This window comes from Pieris brassicae, unplaced genomic scaffold (assembly GCF_905147105.1).
Source record: "Pieris brassicae unplaced genomic scaffold, ilPieBrab1.1, whole genome shotgun sequence".
Taxonomy (NCBI): Eukaryota; Metazoa; Arthropoda; class Insecta; order Lepidoptera; family Pieridae; genus Pieris; species Pieris brassicae.
The window spans coordinates 1-25,931 of NW_025576210.1; the positions used below are offsets into that span (position 1 = coordinate 1).

The following is a 25,931-nucleotide window of genomic DNA, read 5'->3' on the forward strand; positions in this document are numbered from 1 at the left end:
GCAGGCACTCTCTTCAACATACAGTTATTCGTTTCATAACGATTAACTAAATCATGGGAGTTACACTCCGAGAGCATAGCCAGACGCAGGCACTCTCTTCAACATACAGTTATTCGTTTCATAACGATTAACTAAATCATGGGAGTTACACTCCGAGAGCATAGCCAGACGCAGGCACTCTCTTCAACATACAGTTATTCGTTTCATAACGATTAACTAAATCATGGGAGTTACACTCCGAGAGCATAGCCAGACGCAGGCACTCTCTTCAACATACAGTTATTCGTTTCATAACGATTAACTAAATCATGGGAGTTACACTCCGAGAGCATAGCCAGACGCAGGCACTCTCTTCAACATACAGTTATTCGTTTCATAACGATTAACTAAATCATGGGAGTTACACTCCGAGAGCATAGCCAGACGCAGGCACTCTCTTCAACATACAGTTATTCGTTTCATAACGATTAACTAAATCATGGGAGTTACACTCCGAGAGCATAGCCAGACGCAGGCACTCTCTTCAACATACAGTTATTCGTTTCATAACGATTAACTAAATCATGGGAGTTACACTCCGAGAGCATAGCCAGACGCAGGCACTCTCTTCAACATACAGTTATTCGTTTCATAACGATTAACTAAATCATGGGAGTTACACTCCGAGAGCATAGCCAGACGCAGGCACTCTCTTCAACATACAGTTATTCGTTTCATAACGATTAACTAAATCATGGGAGTTACACTCCGAGAGCATAGCCAGACGCAGGCACTCTCTTCAACATACAGTTATTCGTTTCATAACGATTAACTAAATCATGGGAGTTACACTCCGAGAGCATAGCCAGACGCAGGCACTCTCTTCAACATACAGTTATTCGTTTCATAACGATTAACTAAATCATGGGAGTTACACTCCGAGAGCATAGCCAGACGCAGGCACTCTCTTCAACATACAGTTATTCGTTTCATAACGATTAACTAAATCATGGGAGTTACACTCCGAGAGCATAGCCAGACGCAGGCACTCTCTTCAACATACAGTTATTCGTTTCATAACGATTAACTAAATCATGGGAGTTACACTCCGAGAGCATAGCCAGACGCAGGCACTCTCTTCAACATACAGTTATTCGTTTCATAACGATTAACTAAATCATGGGAGTTACACTCCGAGAGCATAGCCAGACGCAGGCACTCTCTTCAACATACAGTTATTCGTTTCATAACGATTAACTAAATCATGGGAGTTACACTCCGAGAGCATAGCCAGACGCAGGCACTCTCTTCAACATACAGTTATTCGTTTCATAACGATTAACTAAATCATGGGAGTTACACTCCGAGAGCATAGCCAGACGCAGGCACTCTCTTCAACATACAGTTATTCGTTTCATAACGATTAACTAAATCATGGGAGTTACACTCCGAGAGCATAGCCAGACGCAGGCACTCTCTTCAACATACAGTTATTCGTTTCATAACGATTAACTAAATCATGGGAGTTACACTCCGAGAGCATAGCCAGACGCAGGCACTCTCTTCAACATACAGTTATTCGTTTCATAACGATTAACTAAATCATGGGAGTTACACTCCGAGAGCATAGCCAGACGCAGGCACTCTCTTCAACATACAGTTATTCGTTTCATAACGATTAACTAAATCATGGGAGTTACACTCCGAGAGCATAGCCAGACGCAGGCACTCTCTTCAACATACAGTTATTCGTTTCATAACGATTAACTAAATCATGGGAGTTACACTCCGAGAGCATAGCCAGACGCAGGCACTCTCTTCAACATACAGTTATTCGTTTCATAACGATTAACTAAATCATGGGAGTTACACTCCGAGAGCATAGCCAGACGCAGGCACTCTCTTCAACATACAGTTATTCGTTTCATAACGATTAACTAAATCATGGGAGTTACACTCCGAGAGCATAGCCAGACGCAGGCACTCTCTTCAACATACAGTTATTCGTTTCATAACGATTAACTAAATCATGGGAGTTACACTCCGAGAGCATAGCCAGACGCAGGCACTCTCTTCAACATACAGTTATTCGTTTCATAACGATTAACTAAATCATGGGAGTTACACTCCGAGAGCATAGCCAGACGCAGGCACTCTCTTCAACATACAGTTATTCGTTTCATAACGATTAACTAAATCATGGGAGTTACACTCCGAGAGCATAGCCAGACGCAGGCACTCTCTTCAACATACAGTTATTCGTTTCATAACGATTAACTAAATCATGGGAGTTACACTCCGAGAGCATAGCCAGACGCAGGCACTCTCTTCAACATACAGTTATTCGTTTCATAACGATTAACTAAATCATGGGAGTTACACTCCGAGAGCATAGCCAGACGCAGGCACTCTCTTCAACATACAGTTATTCGTTTCATAACGATTAACTAAATCATGGGAGTTACACTCCGAGAGCATAGCCAGACGCAGGCACTCTCTTCTACATACAGTTATTCGTTTCATAACGATTAACTAAATCATGGGAGTTACACTCCGAGAGCATAGCCAGACGCAGGCACTCTCTTCAACATACAGTTATTCGTTTCATAACGATTAACTAAATCATGGGAGTTACACTCCGAGAGCATAGCCAGACGCAGGCACTCTCTTCAACATACAGTTATTCGTTTCATAACGATTAACTAAATCATGGGAGTTACACTCCGAGAGCATAGCCAGACGCAGGCACTCTCTTCAACATACAGTTATTCGTTTCATAACGATTAACTAAATCATGGGAGTTACACTCCGAGAGCATAGCCAGACGCAGGCACTCTCTTCAACATACAGTTATTCGTTTCATAACGATTAACTAAATCATGGGAGTTACACTCCGAGAGCATAGCCAGACGCAGGCACTCTCTTCAACATACAGTTATTCGTTTCATAACGATTAACTAAATCATGGGAGTTACACTCCGAGAGCATAGCCAGACGCAGGCACTCTCTTCAACATACAGTTATTCGTTTCATAACGATTAACTAAATCATGGGAGTTACACTCCGAGAGCATAGCCAGACGCAGGCACTCTCTTCAACATACAGTTATTCGTTTCATAACGATTAACTAAATCATGGGAGTTACACTCCGAGAGCATAGCCAGACGCAGGCACTCTCTTCAACATACAGTTATTCGTTTCATAACGATTAACTAAATCATGGGAGTTACACTCCGAGAGCATAGCCAGACGCAGGCACTCTCTTCAACATACAGTTATTCGTTTCATAACGATTAACTAAATCATGGGAGTTACACTCCGAGAGCATAGCCAGACGCAGGCACTCTCTTCAACATACAGTTATTCGTTTCATAACGATTAACTAAATCATGGGAGTTACACTCCGAGAGCATAGCCAGACGCAGGCACTCTCTTCTACATACAGTTATTCGTTTCATAACGATTAACTAAATCATGGGAGTTACACTCCGAGAGCATAGCCAGACGCAGGCACTCTCTTCTACATACAGTTATTCGTTTCATAACGATTAACTAAATCATGGGAGTTACACTCCGAGAGCATAGCCAGACGCAGGCACTCTCTTCAACATACAGTTATTCGTTTCATAACGATTAACTAAATCATGGGAGTTACACTCCGAGAGTATAGCCAGACGCAGGCACTCTCTTCTACATACAGTTATTCGTTTCATAACGATTAACTAAATCATGGGAGTTACACTCCGAGAGCATAGCCAGACGCAGGCACTCTCTTCAACATACAGTTATTCGTTTCATAACGATTAACTAAATCATGGAAGTTACACTCCGAGAGCATAGCCAGACGCAGGCACTCTCTTCAACATACAGTTATTCGTTTCATAACGATTAACTAAATCATGGGAGTTACACTCCGAGAGCATAGCCAGACGCAGGCACTCTCTTCTACATACAGTTATTCGTTTCATAACGATTAACTAAATCATGGGAGTTACACTCCGAGAGCATAGTCAGACGCAGGCACTCTCTTCTTCATACAGTTATTCGTTTCATAACGATTAACTAAATCATGGGAGTTACACTCCGAGAGCATAGCCAGACGCAGGCACTCTCTTCTACATACAGTTATTCGTTTCATAACGATTAACTAAATCATGGGAGTTACACTCCGAGAGTATAGCCAGACGCAGGCACTCTCTTCTTCATACAGTTATTCGTTTCATAACGATTAACTAAATCATGGGAGTTACACTCCGAGAGCATACATAGCCAGACGCAGGCACTCTCTTCTACATACAGTTATTCGTTTCATAACGATTAACTAAATCATGGGAGTTACACTCCGAGAGTATAGCCAGACGCAGGCACTCTTCTTCATACAGTTATTCGTTTCATAACGATTAACTAAATCATGGGAGTTACACTCCGAGAGCATAGCCAGACGCAGGCACTCTCTTCTACATACAGTTATTCGTTTCATAACGATTAACTAAATCATGGGAGTTACACTCCGAGAGCATAGCCAGACGCAGGCACTCTCTTCTACATACAGTTATTCGTTTCATAACGATTAACTAAATCATGGGAGTTACACCCCGAGAGCATAGCCAGACGTAGGCGTAGCTGAGTCGGCGATGCCACTTAATTTCCCTGGGAGGTTGGAGGTTCCACCTGGCTGTTACAGGGATATTCAGTTGCGCAGCTAGGTTTAGTGTCTTCGAAGAATAATAATTTCAGCGTATTAAAAACGCTGCTACTAATTGCCTAAGCTAGTTTTTAATTGGACCGACGTGGGGTTTGGATCACATCCACAATTACAGATGTCAAGTATTATTATAATAAGTGTTTATACCTCTTTCCTGTCGGTCGAATCTCCGTTCAGTCGAAAAGCTTGTCCAGCGACAGTTGTTCCAGGGGCGTCTTGTCATCATTCATCTGAAGGTAAAATAAATTATATAATTACTAGCTGCCATAGAATGTGGTTTTAGATTTGAATTTGATTTACACTTCGGTCTAAGTAACACGTGGTTGGCTAACACCAAAAATTAAAAAAGTTCATACTTTAGCCTCAATAACACGTGGTAATCATGATATTGAATTGTAGCTTATATGACACGTTTGTCGGTTTACCATAGCAGTGCCATCTATTGATCACTTACTCAATTCAGTCGAATAATTGTGACTGTCAATTAATTATAGACAAATAATTTGCAATAAAATAAAATTGCGACTATAATTAAAGATCTAAGCTACCCTATCTCTTAAGTTGGACCAGACCGCTCACGGTGTGCCAATTTAATTTAAAATCGGTTAAGTAGTTTAGGAGGCCATCGCGGACGGAAGTACTTTTCAATAAAATTTTGAAACTTACTTTGGCAAATATTCCAACTGCAACCGAATGGCTTAAAATTTGATCTGCTAGGCGCTCTTTGATTTTCTGTTTGCCATTCTGTACTGGTTGTAAGTGGTGCTGGGTTAAAGCTGGAGCAAACACGGTTGGGATTCTCGCGATCTTTATTATAAAACTCCTCTATGTGGCTCCACTTTACTGTACCTGCAATGGAAGGTTATGATCTTATTCTCAAAACAATTTTAACCAATCACAGGTCAAGCGGCAATAAGAAAATAAATATGGTACAGCAGAGGTACATCAATTATTAGTTATTTTAATTAGGCAATAAGGCAATACTAACAACTACTTGATGCAGGGAAATAATTGCCAAAGGCCACTAGCGGATAAATAAGTCAATGGATGGTCATGGTTCAATGGATAAATAAGTCATAAAAAAGTTTTAATATCTTTCCGCTGTTCAATTAATTAAATTATTATACCAACCTATGTTTAGTTTTCTGTTTATTTGTATATCTAGTGTAAATTGGAAATACCGTTTAAAAAAAAATTAAATCTTTAAACATGCACTCAAGCAAACAAGCCAATGTAAATTTGTAAAAATTAATATTCAACCACATTTTGTATAATATTCTAAAGAAGTGGTTACCTCCTCGACAAGAGCTGCTGACTTGTCTGCTGTGTCACAATCTCCTGAGAAGTAAAATGCTATTGGCTGTTTCCAGCATTTTCGAACACCGATAACCATGAAAGTTCGACTATGGTTTGCTATCACAGTAGTACGGCCTTAGCATTGAGTTTTACGTTATATGTCAGATTTTTTCTTATTGACATTTCATCAAAAGCCATTTTACATAAATTATCATTGACATCTTGGTCTTTTGTGATTTCTTTTACTGTCTGTATTACTGGGCTGTTGATTCCACATACCATTGGAATTTTGTTCAATAATGCCTTGAGAGAGCTGACAAAATAACCTAGTATTGTCTTTGGTTAACATAGCTTTTACACATTGAAAGAAACCAATTTTTTATACCGGATTAAAACTATTTGTATTATTATAAACTTATAATTATGTATAATAATCCAGTTAAAAAAATATTTTCTTTCAAAATAACCTAATCAATAATATAAAACAAAAGTTTGATTTCTTATAGATGCTCAAGACGTTCACTTTATCATCCAGTGTCCATCTCATTCCAGTTAATTTTCTTATAAAGTTTTTCAGTTGGCTTTGTAATAGTAAAGAAAATGAATTATTTAATGTGCTTTTTAATATTTCATTGCTAGGTTCGTTTGATGTTAGTACACTTAATATAGATCTTTTGGAGTTTTTATCACCTTGAAACTTTTTTCAGAGCCTCACTATTTCAGATAGATTTTTTCTGCATCTCTTAGACAGCGTTTGCTTTTGAGGTGTAAGTTCACTGAACTTTTTCACGTCCAAGTCCTACAAAATACCTTTGCTAGTTGATGGTTCCTGGAAAATATACAAAAATAATTGAATAAAAAATTCGAAAAAGATAACAAATCCAATAAGTGGATGGAGAAAATAGAAAACTTTTAATCATCCATATATCACCTAGATGTGTGTCAGAAATGTACTGCCTACCTCTATGTAAAAAAGCATGACTATAAAAATTTGTCTATTTGACTTAGGTAGAATATGAATGTAAATACTCACTTGGATGTCATAACTTGCTCTATATGGACTACAATGTTTGTTTTTTAATTGGTCTATATCCTCCTCTATTCACTCTTAATCTAACTTGTTAAGTCTTTTCCTATCGCTGCTGGTAAATGAAGATTCATTCAAATGATTTTCACATAGTATCCTATGCTGGGCATTCACTGTAACTAATATGGATCATCGGTTTAAATACCCATATTTGTTTTGTAGATAGTACAAAAGTTATTGAAAATATCGATACTACTCGGGTATCGATACTTTTTGGTGATCACTAAATTTGTTTTTAAGCCATTCATTTTGTTTAATGGCGTCCAGTCATCGTTTGTCACCCTTGCAGTAGAAATCGTTTTACGTACTCCTATAAACTTACAACGTTTGACTACCATGGCGTCTCCGAAGCCCATTGTTTGAAGAGTTAAGTGAAGTGCAAGTGTTGGACTCAAATTAGCCGCTTGTCACGGCCTCCTCTTCTGCGCCGATCCTTGACGAACCGGTTGCTGGTCCTAGTGGGCTGACTAGTCCTGGCGAGGAATTTGCTGCGATGCCCAGACTTACTAGGTCATCTGGCAGAAGGCTTAATCCTTACTCGGATGAGTTAAAGTAAGTTTTGATTTATGTTATTTCAGGTCAGGTTATAAAATAATAAATCATTAGTAAAAAAAAAAAAAATTGCTTACTGGAATTTTGAAAAAGTTGGATTGCATAAGGTCTGTTGTGGATTTTAAAATGAAATTTATAGCTGAAAATATTTTTTTCATTGTTTGTAACTTTCTGTATTATCTAATTCTGTATTATCCTGTACTTTTTTAATATCAAAAAAGTACCCAAAACCGAATCAGAGCACCCCACTATCCACATGGTCTTGTCTGCCCTACCCCTAGAGTATATATAAAAGCTCCGAAGTAGCCGTCAACCCCCTCCCCGCCCCTCTAAAACCTCAAATATCGACGGTCCATATTGGAAAGATTAACCGATCTACTTACTTCAGAGGCCCATTCTCGGACGGAAGAGGGAACCTATGCAAGGATAAGGAAGAATCTTCTTTTGATGGTATACCGCATTTTGAGTATTTTCCCTACCATGTTTTGGCAAAGTACAACACAAAATCGTCAATATGACTTACCTGTAAGTGAAGTTTTATTATACATTGAGCTTTGAGACTTTAATACTACCCTCAGTTTTCATTTGATTGAAATTGTAACTACACGTGTGTAAATCCAGTTGTAATGTATCCTCGAACGAAGGCGTACATAACCAAAAGCGTCGCGTAACAGGTAACGCACGGCCGCCGCCCTAACGACCACTTGTCGCTGGATGAGACAATGAACTGCTGCAGGTATCGGGAGAAGATCCATCAAAGTCTAATACTCCAGGTGAAGACATACAGTTTGATCTTGCAGTAAGCTTACACTTTACAACTTTTATCTAAGTATTCTAATCAATGCACCCAATTTGAACCCAGAGGAAAAGACCGCAATCTCAAACAGGATTAATATAGGACGCAGGTTTCAAATGAAACCAAATGCTACAGCTACTTCTTGTTTAGCAGAGGCCACTCACAGTGTTCTTGTCTGCGGAAACAAGAAATATGTACCTATTAAAATTACTTATGGATACGGATTCCAATGTGACACACAATACCAAGACTCAGTCACACGACACAACTTTATTCTATATAGCCTTAAAAGATCTAAAAGAACAACTTCAAGGAACATAGGTATACAAGTACCTATTCAGTAAGCGATTAGTTGACTACAAGCTCGCATCAAAATCAGAAAAGGACAAAGAAGGTCAAAAAGAATTTAATCATAGGCAAAAGGGGAATCCAGGATGAAGGAGCTTGCTCACAGCCTACTATAGGCAGTCGCGTCCAGCGCCGCGCGCGCCACCTCGCGCTCACTGGTAGTTTATCAAAGAATGTTATTCACTTATTACTTGTGATACAACTCTATTATCGTGGATAAAAGGTTATAAAATACCTTTTTCTTGGTCAGCGATGTTCCTAAAAGTAAACTATATTCAGAGACTGAACAAAGCAAATTCGAACAATCTATAAATTACAACAAAAACACTCCCGCACAAGGCGTTAACCGACAGATAACCGTTTGGCACCGTTAGGTGGCTATCTGAGGGCCGCAGGTAAACCCGCGTTCATAAATTGAAGCGAAGCGACCAATGAGAGGGCGGCAGGCAGCAAGGCAGCGATCGGACTGACCAATGAGAGGGCAGCAGGCAGCAAGGCAGCGGTCGGACAGCGCGTGCGCACTGGCAAGCGGCGATGACTCACACGGAGCGAGCGAGATGGCACTACAGCACTGATGACTCACACGGAGAGAGCACTGGAGCAGACATCCGCACGGGTCGGCGGTCGGAAGCGAAAGTGGCCCCTGCGCATGTGTCACAACCTCTTTTATAATCACAACTCCCTCCTCCGACTCGACCATCCCACTTCGGGAAAATGGTCGAGTCAATTCGTAACAACTCGTAAACAACCGAACGAGTCAAATGAGTAACTATTGCACATGCGCACTTGTAGCAAGATTCTTAAGAATATGTTTCATAAAAATGTTTAGAATTTAGAATAATTAAATTAATATTAGAAGCTAACACAAGAAATATTAAGTTTATGTCCTCCAGCTACACTGAATGTTTACAAAATATTCAGGACGCTAGAACACTTCTTGAAGCTAAAGGATTTATTGTAAATACTGAAAAGAGTAATGAAATTCTTGTAAATTCTTGGGTATATAATAAAATGTAGAACTTAAATCTGTTAATATGATAATAATAAACAAATTTTTCAAAATCTCGCACAATTAGATGGCTTACGTGCCTACCTCTGCCTGTCCAGCAGCAGAATATGGCTGGTTTTACACGAAGGGTCTAGAGAGTAAATATTTTAACCATCGATAGTTTTACCGGACTTACAATGGTATCGTGCGTCAGACCAACCTATAAATTAAATTAAATCGGTTGACTTTTGTTAAGAAATGTATAGTGATTCAATTCAATTTCCTCATCTTACTAAAATTACTAAAGAACTTTGGCGATGGGGCGAAGGCTTACACGGTTTCCTGGTCAATTTATTTAATGGCTTTCCATCGTTTGCTATCATATTTAAAACGTTAGGAAAAATTATTAACGGCAATGAGTTTGGCATCATATTTGTTTTCCTGTGGACTACTCGAACGTGGTGACCGCTTTTCAGAAGGCTCTTAGTTTCGGGAACCATAATTTTCTAACCTAATGAAACTTATCTCTCATTCCAGCAACCGAGAAGAGTGCCTTTGTCATCAGTGTCATCTATAATATAAAAAATGAATCGCAGAATGTGTAGGTAAGCGCATAACTATACAAAGCCTGAACCAATTGTACCAGTTCTGTTTTTTTAATGTTTGTTGAAGTTGAAGTTGATGGTTTTAACATTTTCATTGGTTTACATTTATAACATTTGTTTATAACATTGGATTACATATTAGTAATATATAAGAGTATAATGAAATAAATTTTATATTATGTTATGTTTTATTTATTTTTCCTAATATTTCATTACATTACATGGTTATGATAAATAATAATTTAATTTTATAGGTAGATTAACAACATAACTTATTAAAATTTTAACTAACTTTCTTCTAAGAAAAATAAGTACTACTATTTTATATGTACAAAAGGACATTTAAATACAACATGTTTGTTTCTGCTAGAATTAAGAAGAATATATTAATTTTCCAAAATAATAAATAAAGCTTGTTCTTTCAGTTACGTCTTGATTTCCTTCATTAACTTCTTGACTTGAAACTGTATCAAGTGTTGGAACTAAAACTTCTGCCGGTATATCTACAAATTATAATCCTTACAAATATTTTGCATAACAGCTGTGGCAATAACAATAGCTTGAACTTAAGCTAGTAATAAATACAATGTTAAAGCGACATTTCCATACTCCAAATTTTCCGAAAAAGACAAATATTTTAACCTTACATCATGTTTCATTTGGGTCACATATCTTGCAACTTTTTGACATAGTATAATTATTAATACTCTAAATTATACTATATATTTACCTCTCTATAGTATTCCTATTCTTAATGTGTACTTCATCATATCTCTGGTCAGTCAGAGAAATGGTGTTAATGAATAAGGTATACTTGAGTAAGCACTATTAACAACCATCCAGTGATTTCTCAGTAGACCTGTACGATATTAAGCTATAAACAAATATACCTGTTAATTTAGTTGGCACATTTATCAAGTTCTACCTTCTTATCAATAAATTTGAATTAACTTGTAGAACTGAGTTTACAAAAGTTGTTGCATCATGAGCGGCACCAGGCCATGGGGAACAACATTAATATATTTTATTTCTGCATCACACACAGCTTGTACATTTAAAGAGAAATATCCTTTTCAATTACAATATTATTCACCAATTACGTCACCTAAAGAAAATAATGCTGCTTAAAATTATTACAACTTCATACTATAATGTACAATGTTAAATAATATATAAATTACTTACATGATGATTGAATTCGTAAATGTGGCATAACAAAAAACCACAAATAAAATATTTAAATTTTTTTGGTTCAACAGTTTATGTGCATGATAAGTTATATAAGACAAAATTCGATGTTAAGTCATGGAAAGGTATTCTTGTGGGATACGAACCAAACGGTTATAAAGTTTGGAATCCTAAATGCGAAAAATTTATTACTGTCAGAGATGTCATAGTAGATGAGACAAATTACTTCAATCCAGGCCTGCGTTGCGACCTGAAGAGAATATAGTAAATTCTCATGATAATGTTAACATTGACAACATTTCAAAGTCAATAAAGTCTCAAAAAACTGACAGATATAAATCAGATACCTGTAAATCTGATGATTATGAAGTTCCTCAGAAAATTCGCAAAACTAACCATGACATCGTCGAATTTGAACAACCAAATGCACATTCTGATGATCTTTCAGTGGTCGTAAATAATGAGGACACAACCAGTTGTATTGAACCACGTAGGAGTGATAGGCTTAAAGTCGTCCCCCTATTTCTTATAAAGAAATCGATGATAACCTTATGTGTGCTAGTTCAATTTTGTGTAAAATACCAAATTCGTTTCAAGAGATTAAAACACGAGACGATAGAGTTCATTGGGAAGGTGCAATTAAATTCTCTATTTTTAAATAAAACATGGACTTTAGTACCACGGCCAGATAACAAAAATATTATAGATTGCAAATGGATGTTTAATATAAAAAATGATGAATTCGGAAAGCCTTTACGCTATAAAGCTCGACTCGTTGCTAGGGCTTTTAGCCAGGAATATCTCATAGACTATAATGAGACTTTTGCACCTGTTGCAAGAATAGCTAGTTTTAGATTTATTATTGCTTTTGCTAATCAATATAATTTACTTGTACATCACATGGACGTAAAAACTGCATTTCTAAATGGGGTACTACAGGAAGAAATATATATGAAAGTTCCAGAAGGGGTGTCTTGCAAAAATGGTTATGTGTGTAAATTAAATAAAGCATTATATGGGCTAAAGCAAGCCGCTAGATACTGGTTTGAAATTTTTGAACAGTCTCTTAGGCGGGAGGGTTTTCAGAATTCATCAGTAGATAGATGTATTTATATACTAAATAAAGGAGATATACAGAAAAATATATATGTGGTACTTTATGTTGATGATTTGGTAATAGTGAGTGCTAATGTAAATACAATAAACAGTTTTAAAATATATTTAATGAGTAAATTTAAAATGACAGATTTACATGAAATTAAATTATTTCTTGGAATTAAAATAACTCGTTGCGATGATATGATAATGTTAGATCAAAGTGCTTATATTAAAACAGTTTTAAATAAATTTTGCATGCAGGATTGCAACAAAAACCTGCAATTACTCCTATGGATAGTAAACTCAATTATGAAGCACTAAACTCAGAAAAAATTACACTGCTCCATGTCGCAATTTAATTGGTTGTCTAATGTATATAATGCTATGTACTCGACCTGACTTAAGCACTAGCGTTAATATATTAAGTAGGTACACAAATTAAAATAATAAAGAATTGTGGCAATGCCTCAAAAAAGTGCTTAGATATTTAAAAGGCACAACTGATTTATATATTTAAATTGTTTGAACATTGTTCAATAACCTGGACAACAAAGAAACAATAGTCAGTAGCAGCCTCCTCCACAGCGGCTGAGTATATGGCCTTATATGAAGCCTTTATGGCTTAAATCTTTGGTAAGGAGTATTCATATTGATATATCCACTCCTATTGTAATATATGAAGACAATTAACTGACAGACAGACATTTTTCTAGGGAACAAATAGAGAAAAATGTAATAAAGCTAAAATACATTCCCACAGGTCAACAACCTGCAGATGCGTTAACAAAACCATTACCAGCGGTTACGTTTCATGAAATGAGGAGAAACATGGGTTTACAATTATAATATTTAATGAGTTGGCTATTATTTGTTATTAATTTAATTATTCTGTTATATTCATTGTGTTCTGATAATTATATGTAATGTATATAATGTATCGAATTTAAGATGATGAAATGATCTGATAAGGTTTTTCTGGGTTTTCCCTTATCCGAGCAACAAATGTTGGATCATTATTTTTGTATTTTCCCAGACTCGCTTGGAAGTTATATAGTTCTGTTTAGGCATTTGATTTGTACAAGAATTAATTTTTGAGGGGGCATGTTGATTTATTTGAGTAATATTGCAAAAATTAATCATTGTATTGACTTTTTCCTGTCATTTGAATGAGCGATCGAGCCGCCATCTTGTCGAGGCGCCAAATTGTCTTTACCTCACTCTGCTCCAGGTCATTTCTGTTTCATTCCAATGTGTATCGTGGTAGGAAGCAGACATATCACTTCCAAGTTAAACAGTAAATATATTTCTTTATTACGGATACTGTGTGTATAATTATCGTGCCCTAACAAGAATTACAACAGTTCTTAACTGATACCGCCGTTACTGCACACTCGCAATGTTCGCGAGTGTGTTGCAGGCCTTTTAAGAATTTTTAAACTTAAAAATTGTAATTTATAGTAAACTGAAATATTAAAAAGATTATTACTTATTACTGTTTTTCTTGGAACAGGTGGTAAACGAACAGATTGTCCGTGGACAATCTTAATGTCAAGTTCGCGAGTGCGTTGCCGGCCTATTAAGAATTTGTATGACTTATTTGAAGATAAATATTATAAATAGCAAAATATAGATGTACCTACTACTAGCGACATTTTGTACCAGAGTGTCATCAAATGTTGTCTATGAGATTCTTTACTTTTGTATTTAGAAAATAAAGTTCAGTTCTTTTCCGGTACTCGCTCAGTCACGTTGTTTTATTACAGGTTATGGGCCCAGGCCGCTCCTGGCTCATAAAAAGTACTTAGTTCTCGCGACAGTATAATTATTGATTATCAGGACATTATCGATAATAATAATTCGTGGCAGAATAGGACTAAGTGTGTTGAGTTGTGCAGATTTATTGTGTCGCGTCAGGCATCAGTAATGGCGTCCAGTTCGAACTATCACATTAGTGTGCCGAAACTGCAAGGGCGTGAAAATTACAGTGAATGGTGTTTCGCAGCAGAAAATTTCCTTGTCTTAGAGGGAATGGTTGGGTGTATCAAACCTGAGCCCAACGTTGCTCCAGCAGCTGCAGACGATGCGAGAACAAAAGCGAAGTTGATTCTAACAATTGACCCGGCTCTTTATGTTCATATAAAGAATGTAGCAACATCGAAAGAATTGTGGGATAAATTGAAGATGTTATTCGATGACTCGGGATTTACAAGAAAAATAAGTCTTCTGAGGAATTTAATTTCTATTCGATTAGAAAATTGCACTTCGATGACGTCATATGTAACACAAATTGTTGAAGCTGGTCAGAAATTACAAGGTACGGGTTTTGGCATAAGTGATGAGTGGATCGGATCTATCATGTTGGCTGGATTATCTGAAAAATATATGCCCATGATAATGGCAATCGAGCATTCGGGCATGATAATCACAACCGACGCCATTAAAGGGAAATTGATGGACATTGGACCGGAAGACAGTGATGCCAACAATGCGTTTGCTTGTTTCCGCAAGAATCAAAAATCAAAGAGTGTAAAGAGTACACAGTCTATGTACAAGAAAGATGGTGAGAATGGGCTTAAAGGTCTCGTTACCAGGCCATAAAATTATTAAAAAAAAAAAAAAAAAATGGTGAGAATGAACGAATGTCGACATCTGTCAAAGAAAAACAACACGTCAAATGTTATAATTGTAAACAACATGGCCACTACCGTAATCAATGCACTTATAAAGATAAATCTTATAAGAATTCTGAAAATAAATCGTCAAAAACAAGTAATGCATTCAGTGCCGTGTTTTTTAGCAGAATATTTGACAAGAGTGACTGGTATGTCGACTCTGGGTCAAGTTCGCATTTGACAAGCAATAAAGATTGGATGGTCGACGAATGTTATTCTGGGTTCACCAAGGAAATCATGGTTGCTAACCAGAATAAAGTCCCAGTGTTGTGTTGTGGAAAAGTAAACATAACAACATCAACTGAAGGATGTGACTTTAACATAACTGTTGAAAAAGTGTTGTGTGTGCCCAAATTATCTACCAACTTATTGTCAGTAAGCCAACTGATATGGCAGGGTAACAAGGTGTATTTTACAAGCGATGGATGCGAGATATTTAATAAACAGGACACTCTAGTAGCGACTGCATCACTTATAAATGGAGTTTATAAACTAAATACTTCATCTTGTTTGGTGGCAGCAACAGCAGAGTCTCCAGAAGTTTGGCATCGTAGATTGGGACATGTCAACAGTGATAACATGAATAAAATGCAGGATGCTGTGGAGGGGGTCAAATTAACTGAGAAGGCCGACATCAACAAGTCCAACTGTATAGTGTGCTGTGAAGGAAAGCAAAGTCGGTTGCCCTTCGATAATAAAGGGAACAGGAGTACTAAGCTATTGGAAATTGTACACAGTGATATATGTGGCCCAATGGAGAATGTATCGCTAGGAGGATCAAGGTACTTTCTCATTTTTGTTGATGATCACAGCAGCATGACATATGTTTATTTTTTAAAAGGTAAAAATGAGACTTTACAATATTTTAAAGAATATAAAGCAAGAGTTGAGAATTCAACGTCAAATAAAATAAAAATACTTGTAAAATAAAAAGTGATAATGGCACAGAGTTCTGTAACAGAGATTTTGATAATTATTTGAAGAAACTGGGTATAATTCATCAAAGAACCAATCCCTATACTCCTGAGCAAAACGGGCTTTGTGAATGTATGAATAGGACTCTGATCGAGAAAGCAAGATGCCTTTTATTTGATGCAAGATTAGGCAAGGAATTTTGGGCTGAAGCCTAATGGCTTCAGCACACAGAGACAATAGACACAGCAGTCTATTTACAAAATAGAATTGTAAAAGGTGGATTGAACCACTGTACACCGTACAAGTTGTGGACAGGAGGCAAACCCAACCTCAGTCATTTAAGGATTTTTGGTAGTACTGTCATGAGACATATACCCAAGGAGAGAAGACGTAAGTGGGACAAGAAATCAGAACAATGCATACTGGTTGGTTACCCTGAGGATGTCAAAGGGTATAGGTTATACAATCCTTCAACAAAGGCTATTATAACCAGTCGAGATGTTGTCTTCATAAATGAAAAGTTATCTCATCAAGAAAATATGATTGAAATGGAAGTGGTAGAAGACAAACCAGCAGAAAATAGTCCACATACATCTTCAGTGGGAGAGGTGTCAGACCATGATGGAGAGGATTCATTCATCAACGAATCAACGAATGACATGGATGAAACCTATGTACCAGAGGAGGAGTCCATGACATCTGAGGAAGAACAGCAACCAGAAACCACATCAAAGTCACAACGGGTGAGACAAAAACCAGAAAGGTTTGGATATATGTGCACAGAACAGTGTAATGAATATTTTAGTGATGAACTGACATTAGAAGAAGCACTAAGGGGACCAGAGAAGGAGCAATGGGAACAGGCAGTGAAAGAAGAGCTGAAAAGCTTTGAAGACAACAAAGCATGGGAAGTTGTTGATATTCCTGCAAGTGGCAATATAGTTAAGTGCAAGTGGGTTCTAAAAAAAAAGTGTCATAGTGAAAATAATGTCCGCTATCGAGCCAGACTTGTGGCTAAAGGGTGTAGTCAAAAATATGGTGTGGACTATAGTGAAACATTTTCTCCAGTAGTACGGCATACAACACTTAGGTTATTATTCGCATTATCAGTGCAGTTCAACTTAGAAGTAACACATCTTGATGTGAAAACTGCTTTCTTAAATGGAGATCTGTCTGAGACAATATATATGCAAAAGCCTTTAGGTTATGTCTGTCCAAATAATAAAGTTTTAAAATTGACCAAAGCTATATATGGTCTCAAACAGGCATCTCGTGCATGGCATAAGAAAGTGGATGGTTGCATGTTAGCTAATGGTTATATTAAGTCCCAAATAGAGTCATGTTTATATACAAAATTTGCTGGCAGCAGTAAAACCATCGTGACATTATATGTCGATGATTTCTTTGTATTCTCAAATGATAGAAATGAAACTAGTAATCTTAAGGATATGTTGAATAAGATTTTTGTATTAAAAGACTTGGGAATTGTAAAGGAATGTCTTGGCATGTCAGTTGTATTTGATAAACAAAATAATAATTGTACTGTGACTTTAAGTCAAGAAAAATATATTGATAGATTGTTGACTAAGTTCAATATGGTTGATTGTAACACTGTGAATACTCCAATGGAGGTCAACTTAAAATGTAAGAAGGAAAATGATTGTAGTAATCAAAATCCCTATCAGCAGCTTATCGGGAGCCTAATGTATTTGGTTGTGCTCACACGACCCGATATAGCTTATGCAGTGTCATATTTAAGTCAATTCAATAATTGTAATACTGAACAACAATGGGTTTATGCCAAAAGAATTTTAAGGTATTTGAAAGGGACAAAAGATTTAGGTTTAAAATATAGTAAGGGCAAAAATGCAAACATTGAAGGTTATGTTGATGCAGACTGGTGCAGTGATGTTAATGATAGGAAATCATATTCAGGAATTTGTTATACTTTGTCTGGGTCTGTTATATCTTGGAGTTGTAGTAAGCAAAAATGTATTACACTTTCTAGTACCGAATCTGAATATGTATCCATATCAGAAGCCTGCAAAGAGGCAGTTTATTTGAGAAATTTACAATTTGAACTTACTAAAAGTATGTATAAGATCATTTTATATAATGATAGTATGAGCGCACAGAAATTGTTGTTAAACCCTGTATTCCATAATAAAACGAAGCATATTGATGTCAGATATCATTATTGTAGAGAATTAATTAATGAAAACATTATAAGTGTTAATTATCTATGTACATCAAATATGCCTGCAGATTTGTTTACAAAAAGTCTCGCTGCTGTAAAACATTATAAACATTTGAATACTTTAGGTATTGTTAAAGTGTAATTGTTTCTTTTGTTTATATAGTATCTATATTTTGAGTGGGAGTATTATAAATAGCAAAATATAGATGTACCTACTACTAGCGACATCTTGTACCAGAGTGTCATCAAATGTTGTCTATGAGATTCTTTACTTTTGTCTTTAGAAAATAAAGTTCAGTTCTTTTCCGGTACTCGCTCAGTCACGTTGTTTTATTACAATAAATACAAATAAGAATATTATTTATTAGTATTTCTTATAGAACAGGTGTTAACGGGCAGGAGCCTTATCTGATGTTAACTGATACCCCCTTTAACGTACACGCTTAATGTCGAAGTGTTCGCGAGTGTGTTGCCGGCCTTTTAAGAATTTTTATGACTTATGTATTGAAATTTTAACAAAATTTAAATACAAACAAGATACCAATTACTGTTTTTTTTTTTTGGAACAGGGGTAACGGAGACGAGCCTTATATGTTTTTAACTGATACCGCCGTTAATGCACACTCTCAATGTTCGCGAGTGTGTTGCAGGCCTTTTAAGAATTTTTGAAATTAAAAATTGTAATTTATAGAAAACTGAAATATTAACAAGATTATTACTTATTACTGTTTTTCATGGAACAGGTAGTAAACGAACAGATTGTCCGTGGACAATCTCAATGTCAAATTCGCGAGTGCGTTGCCGGCCTATTAAGAATTTGTATGACTTATTTGAAGTTAAATACAAACAAGAATATTATTTATTAGTATTTCTTATAGAACAGGGGTAGAACAGGTTTTAACGGGCAGGAGCCTTTTCTGATGTTAACTGATACCCCCGTTAACGTACACGCTTAATGTCGAAGTATTCGCGAGTGTGTTGCCGGCCTTTTAAGAATTTTTATGACTTATGTATTGAAATTTTAAGAAAATTTAAATACAAACAAGATTATTACCAATTACTGTTTTTTTATGGAATAGGTGGTAAACGAACAGATTGTCCATGGACAATCTCAATGTCAGCTTTGCGAGTGCGTTGCCGGCCTATTAAGAATTTTTATGACTTTGTTGAAGTTAAATACAAACAAGAATATTATTTATAAGTATTTTTTATAGAACTCAATGTTCGCGAGTGTGTTGCCGGCCTTTTAAGAATTTTTGAAATTAAAATTTAATTTATAGAAAACTGAAATATTAACAAGTGTTAGCGGTAGTTGATTTAGTTCTTAGGGTAGGAAATTAAACACTTCAATGATGACCTAATTCACTATAATTTACTTCACTGATTTTACGTGAACTGTATAACTTCAAACTTGTACGAAGAAAAGGCCCGTGCGCATGTGTCACAACCTCTTTTATCATCACAACTCCCTCCTCCGACGCGACCATCCCACTTCGCGAAAATGGTCGAGTCAATTCGTAACAACTCGTAAACAACCGAATGCTTTGTAACATACAACTCAAATTAGAAACGAAATTTTAACTTTAACTTTTGAATTACATCTATAACTACAGAGAGTTAAATTTAATCCATTGTGACGTTACTAATTATTTATGTTCATTTATTAAGGAATATATGAATTTGTCTCGGTAGACATCCCTACTCATCGGCAAAGAAGACACAGGGTGTAGGCCGAGAGAAAAAGCCGGCGTAAAAAACTCTCGGTACTCTTTTAAAATATCAAGTCATCAATTTTATCAATAATTTACAATAGTCTTACTAACTAAATCTATTGTGACCTCTTCACATTCACAATAGTCTTACATAACCAAATCTATTGTGACCTCTTCACATTCACAATAGTCTTACATAACCAAATCTATTGTGACCTCTTCACATTCACAATAGTCTTACATAACCAAACCTATTGTGACCTCTTCACATTCACAATAGTTTTACATAACCAAATCTATTGTGACCTCTTCACATTCACAATAGTGTTACATAACCAAATCTCTTGTGACCTCTTCACATTCACAATAGTCTTACATAACCAAATCTATTGTGACCTCTTCACATTCACAATAGTGTTACATAACCAAATCTCTTGTGACCTCTTTACATTCACAATAGTCTTACATAACCAAATCTCTTGTGACCTCTTAATATTCACAATAGTTTTACATAACCAAATCTATTGTGACCTCTTCACATTCACAATAGTGTTACATAACCAAATCTCTTGTGACCTCTTTACATTCACAATAGTGTTACATAACCAAATCTATTGTGACCTCTTCACATTCACAATAGTGTTACATAACCAAATCTCTTGTGACCTCTTTACATTCACAATAGTCTTACATAACCAAATCTATTGTGACCTCTTCACATTCACAATAGTGTTACATAACCAAATCTCTTGTGACCTCTTTACATTCACAATAGTCTTACATAACCAAATCTCTTGTGACCTCTTAATATTCACAATAGTTTTACATAACCAAATCTATTGTGACCTCTTCACATTCACAATAGTCTTACATAACCAAATCTATTGTGACCTCTTCACATTCACAATAGTGTTACATAACCAAATCTCTTGTGACCTCTTTACATTCACAATAGTCTTACATAACCAAATCTCTTGTGACCTCTTAATATTCACAATAGTTTTACATAACCAAATCTATTGTGACCTCTTCACATTCACAATAGTGTTACATAACCAAATCTCTTGTGACCTCTTTACATTCACAATAGTGTTACATAACCAAATCTATTGTGACCTCTTCACATTCACAATAGTCTTACATAACCAAATCTATTGTGACCTCTTCACATTCACAATAGTCTTACATAACCAAATCTATTGTGACCTCTTCACATTCACAATAGTCTTACATAACCAAATCTATTGTGACCTCTTCACATTCACACTAGTCTTACATAACCAAATCTATTGTGACCTCTTCATAGTCACAATAGTGTTACATAATCAAATCTATTGTGACCTCTTCACATTCACAATAGTTTTAAATAACAAAATCTGCTGTAACCTCTTCATATTCACAGCAGATTCACAATAAAGTTTACATAACTAAATCTATTGTGATCCCTTTATGATCCTTTATACAAAAGTGATTTTATCATGTAAAATTGATATTCTAGTCTCGTGTTCAAAACATAAATTTAACAAAAATATATATTAAAATCATAAAAAAAATCTTATCGTAAGCACAACAATTACTTGAAGCACTTTCATTTCTCACAAAATACCTAATTATATGAATAACACCAACTACTACTACAACCCTACTTGTTCTCAGTATTATGTTTCAACAACATATTTCAATTCACTCAAAACTTACTTATTATATTCAGCCATCGCTTTTATTAGGATACTATTACTTCTGGAGATGACGTAAATTTGACATTACTTTATCAAATAATTTGTCAAATATAAACTCATTGGTAACCGATCAAATTGATACAATAATTTCCTTACATTCAATTTCATTACAATATCTTATCAATTCTGTTGAACGATATTTTTATCATCAGACACAAATAAAAGTATTTCATATCCACTACTAAGACAAATAATAAAAAGAAAACTATTGTTAGTGTAAGTCAAGTATTGATTATGCACAGGGAATATATATATGTAGAAAAGTCATATGTAATTTTACTATAAACATACTAGTTTTAATATAAAAATTATAACAGTCTTAACAAGCAAGCTAAATTGTCGACATGAAATAACATCAAAGTTTTAGATTTGTTACTTAAATTGAGACTTTTTTCCGTTCCGATTCCGGTATATGCTGTGCCAAAACGCAATTTTGTTGTCATTTGTAATATAATAAACCCAAAGTGAATTACAGTCAAATACGACCCCCACAAAAAACAAGCCATGAACGACTAGGCTCTGCTGAATGTTAACATACTGCAGAGTCCAATTCATCTGAAGTAAATCAAGTTTGTTTATCAGCAGTGCCAACTTTAAGTGCTGGGAGCAATATGTATGTAAAATTAGACTTCGTTTACTAATTTCCCATTCATCACCTTTGCAACCCTTGCTCACTTAAAACCACAAATAGCATCAGCTTTCTAATAGTACCCTCTTGCAAGGTCCAGTGTAATGCAACACCCTTGACTGAAGTATTGTCCACTTATTAATTCGCGGTAGAGGGCAAAGTGCACAGCCTAAGACAGTAGGACAGTGCACAAATTACCAGGCCATCAGTTCTGGTTTTTTTTTTTGGTTTTTGTTTTACCGTTCCCAGTTTGATCTTCTTTCAGGCCGTATTACGGGTAAAAACCTGTCGCTTAGCTCTATCTTAATTTCTGTACATGTTTTAAAACCAATCGCTAAACTTATTTGAAGAACCCAGCTACAAATAAGTATCTATATTTTCATTTGTAAAAAAAAATTATAACAATTAATATTAAAAAAAAAACTATATAAATATTTACCTCGCCTAAAAACCTCTAAAAATGGTTAAATTATTATTATACACAAAAAATATAAATAAATTACTTCTGTAAGAACCTTGTTATAATATTAAAGAGACTTGTAACTTCTAAACATAAAATATTATAGATTTAATTAAGGTAATGGTTAAAATTCATAAAAAAAATTAAAATCAATTATTTCTGTAATAAAAATAAACTTTATAAAATTTTTCAACTCACCCGAGAAGCCCTAAAAATGGTAAAATTATTATTATAAAAAAATAAGTCCTCTACAGCTGTTAAAAATAAAAAATAACGTAAAATGTTCTTAGCGTTAAAAGGAAATCGGACAATTCAAGATCATATCGGCGACTGCCTCACGTATAAGTTCCCCAAAAACGTAAAAATCATGGTTGGCCAAACCTAAAAAAAAAGGTTGTACTCTATCCCCACTAAACAGGCCGTGTGGAGTCGAATGCACTCCTGAAGTGATAGCTCTAACCGTTCCAGAGATAGCTTTCCCAAAACCCTTGCTAATTACTTACTAATCACCACCTTATCAGCTACGAATGCGTCGTTATCTACTTTCCTACATTCACTAACCCGATCTATGGCTCTAAAAGAAAAATAGAATAAACTATGTCTAACCTAACCTAATCTACGGGTCTAAGCAAACAACAATAAACATACCTATCCTACATTAACACCATTATCTATAATAAAATTAGATGTAAGGGTTACATATTTAAATAAAATATTTTTATTCCAGGTATTATTCTTTTATTTATATGTCCAATATATTTCTATACAAATTTACTAGCACCGTATCTGTTGGCGACTCGTAAATATAAATAGAGATAGATTATACGTTAATTTTAGCGACTCTATAATTATAAGATAAATAAGAATATTTTTGGCAGCTCATAAGTAGAAATTAACTATGAGTTATGTTTGATGAGAATATTGTTGATAGCTCATAAGTAAAAATTTAGTATGAGTTATAAGTTAATTAAAATATGTAAATAATTTAAGAATGAAAAATGGTTAATAAATAAACGAATAAAATGCTTCGCCGAACAAAAGGGTCGCATAGCTCTCGTCGCGGTATACCGGCGCAGATGTTTGTAAGCGCAGCTCTCGTCGCGGTATACTGTTCGAGTACTTAAACTCGGCGAGGTCTACGCAAAATTCTCTTTCCTCTTTCCTCTGACTACGAACTGGGACCCACGAATAATCGGCGAAGCAAGAAACAAGATCAAGGCGCAGTTTCATTTCAAGACAACGTCAAACAATTACGCACAATTATTATTATTATTTTTTTTTTGAAGAAGGAATCTCGCTGTTGGCCTTAAGGGCCTTTACAGCTCAGTTCGGGCTGTTTTGGCGAGCGTAGCTCGGCCAGAATGGCGTTTTGTCCCGCGACTAGCGCAAGGGCGTCTCCTGTGAGACTCGAACCTCGGCTTGGGCCGTCGCGGGGCGGTCAATCGCCTGAAAGGCAGGACGGAAGCTCACTGGAGTGAGCGAAGTGCGAAGTAAAGGTCCTCGCCTTCCGGTGAAGGCGGTTTTTTACCCTAATCTGTGATTGGCTATTTTTATTATTTTTGGCCGCGCGGGCGGCTTTTAATTTATCGTTTGCTACGGTAATTGGATCATCCGGATCCGTTAGTATGTGTCGAGGCCTCCTACGAGCCTTTTTTGTCGGGAAGGGGTAATAGTTGATGCTATTACGCACCAGCGGATTGGGATGGTGTTTAGCCTTGTCAAAGTGGCGTGTGGACGCCAACTTCATCCATTGGGCTATGGTAGGGAGCTCCAGGTCGTGGTGGAGATCGACGTTTCTCACATAGAAGGGCGCACCTGTAGCCGGTGAATATAGGAGGGGGCACAATGCGCAAAGACTACGCTAGCGTATGTCATGCACGGTCGGATGCATGCCTTGTACAGGGTCACCTTGTGTCTGAGAGACATTTGACTCCTTTTATTTAGGAGGAAATGGAGGCGAGAGAGGACAAAATAGGCCTTCTTGCGAACGGCGGCTATGTGCTTACGGAAAGACATGCCGCTATCGAGCGTGACTCCTAGATATTTGACGGACTTTTGCCAAGGGATGGCTTGCCCGTATAGGGTTACCTCTGTCTTGAGGTGAAATTTATCCCTAGCGATAGCACCGGGGTTGCCCCTGGCAAAGAGAAGTGCTACGCTTTTCTCGGGATTTATTTGGAAGCCCCATTTCCGAAACCATTCGCCTAACGACGTGGTAGCGGTCTGGAGTCTGTCCACAATGACACCTCTATCTTTGTGGGTGGTATAGAGAGCGGTGTCATCGGCATTGAGGGCTAGCTCCACATTGGGAGCCCTAGGGATGTCGCCGGTATACAGCGTGAACAGAAGGGGCGAGAGGACCGAGCCCTGAGGGACTCCGGCCATGATGGGGCGAGGAGACGATAGCGTTCCTTCTACGCGATAGCGCATTGAGCGGTCGGACAAGAAGTCGTGTACGATACGCACGAGTCTTAGTGGCACATTAAGGTGGTAGAGCTTGTAAACCAAGCCGTTGTGCCAGACCTTGTCGAAAGCTTTCGCTATGTCGAAGAAGAGTGCACTGCTCCACTAGGTTGTCGGCTAAGCACTCGGCTTTTTCGTCGTCGTCGAATGCGTCAGGCAGATTTGGACGCTTGAGAGGGGGCATGGACGCCACCGTGTCGGTTTTAAGGGAACGCGCGAGAGACCAATAGGCCGTGTGCGAAGGTGACAATGCGCTGGTAAGACGGTCCCAGCGTTCGTTTCTAATTTCCCGCATGCGCTCTTTGACTCGGCGCTGCGAGGCGCGGAGTGCTCTGCGGTTTTCGTCGGTCGGGGCTCTGGCGAAGGCGCGAGTCGCCGCGTTCTACGACTCGGCGACCTTGGTCTGAATGTGATTAGTGACCGAGGAGATCGCGTCTAACGCGTGAGCGGACGAGACTAAATTGTCGGGGACATTTGGGAGGGCAGAGGTGTCGGCGGGCTTG

General features: G+C 36.8%; 3 long non-coding RNA genes across 7 annotated transcripts; 1 reads left to right on the plus strand and 2 right to left on the minus strand.

The window, feature by feature from the left end:
• Positions 1 to 4,568: 4,568 nt before the first annotated feature.
• LOC123719757 lies at positions 4,569 to 7,178 on the minus strand. 3 transcript variants are annotated; one of them, XR_006755841.1, is made up of 5 exons: positions 7,014 to 7,178; positions 6,671 to 6,809; positions 5,979 to 6,293; positions 5,351 to 5,533; positions 4,569 to 4,914 (listed from the first exon to the last, which is right to left on the minus strand). It is a non-coding gene; the product is annotated as an uncharacterized LOC123719757 (long non-coding RNA). The 3 variants fall into 3 exon arrangements; XR_006755840.1 differs by having other exon boundaries at positions 5,979 to 6,306; XR_006755839.1 differs by having other exon boundaries at positions 5,979 to 6,809.
• A 44-nt stretch (positions 7,179 to 7,222) lies between these two features.
• Positions 7,223 to 10,393, plus strand: LOC123719758. 3 transcript variants are annotated; one of them, XR_006755842.1, is made up of 4 exons: positions 7,223 to 7,619; positions 8,008 to 8,144; positions 8,294 to 8,418; positions 10,289 to 10,393. It is a non-coding gene; the product is annotated as an uncharacterized LOC123719758 (long non-coding RNA). The 3 variants fall into 3 exon arrangements; XR_006755843.1 differs by having other exon boundaries at positions 8,294 to 8,392; XR_006755844.1 differs by lacking the exon at positions 8,294 to 8,418.
• A 425-nt stretch (positions 10,394 to 10,818) lies between these two features.
• LOC123719759 lies at positions 10,819 to 12,302 on the minus strand. The gene is made up of 3 exons (XR_006755845.1): positions 11,542 to 12,302; positions 11,087 to 11,461; positions 10,819 to 10,859 (listed from the first exon to the last, which is right to left on the minus strand). It is a non-coding gene; the product is annotated as an uncharacterized LOC123719759 (long non-coding RNA).
• Positions 12,303 to 25,931: the final 13,629 nt, after the last annotated feature.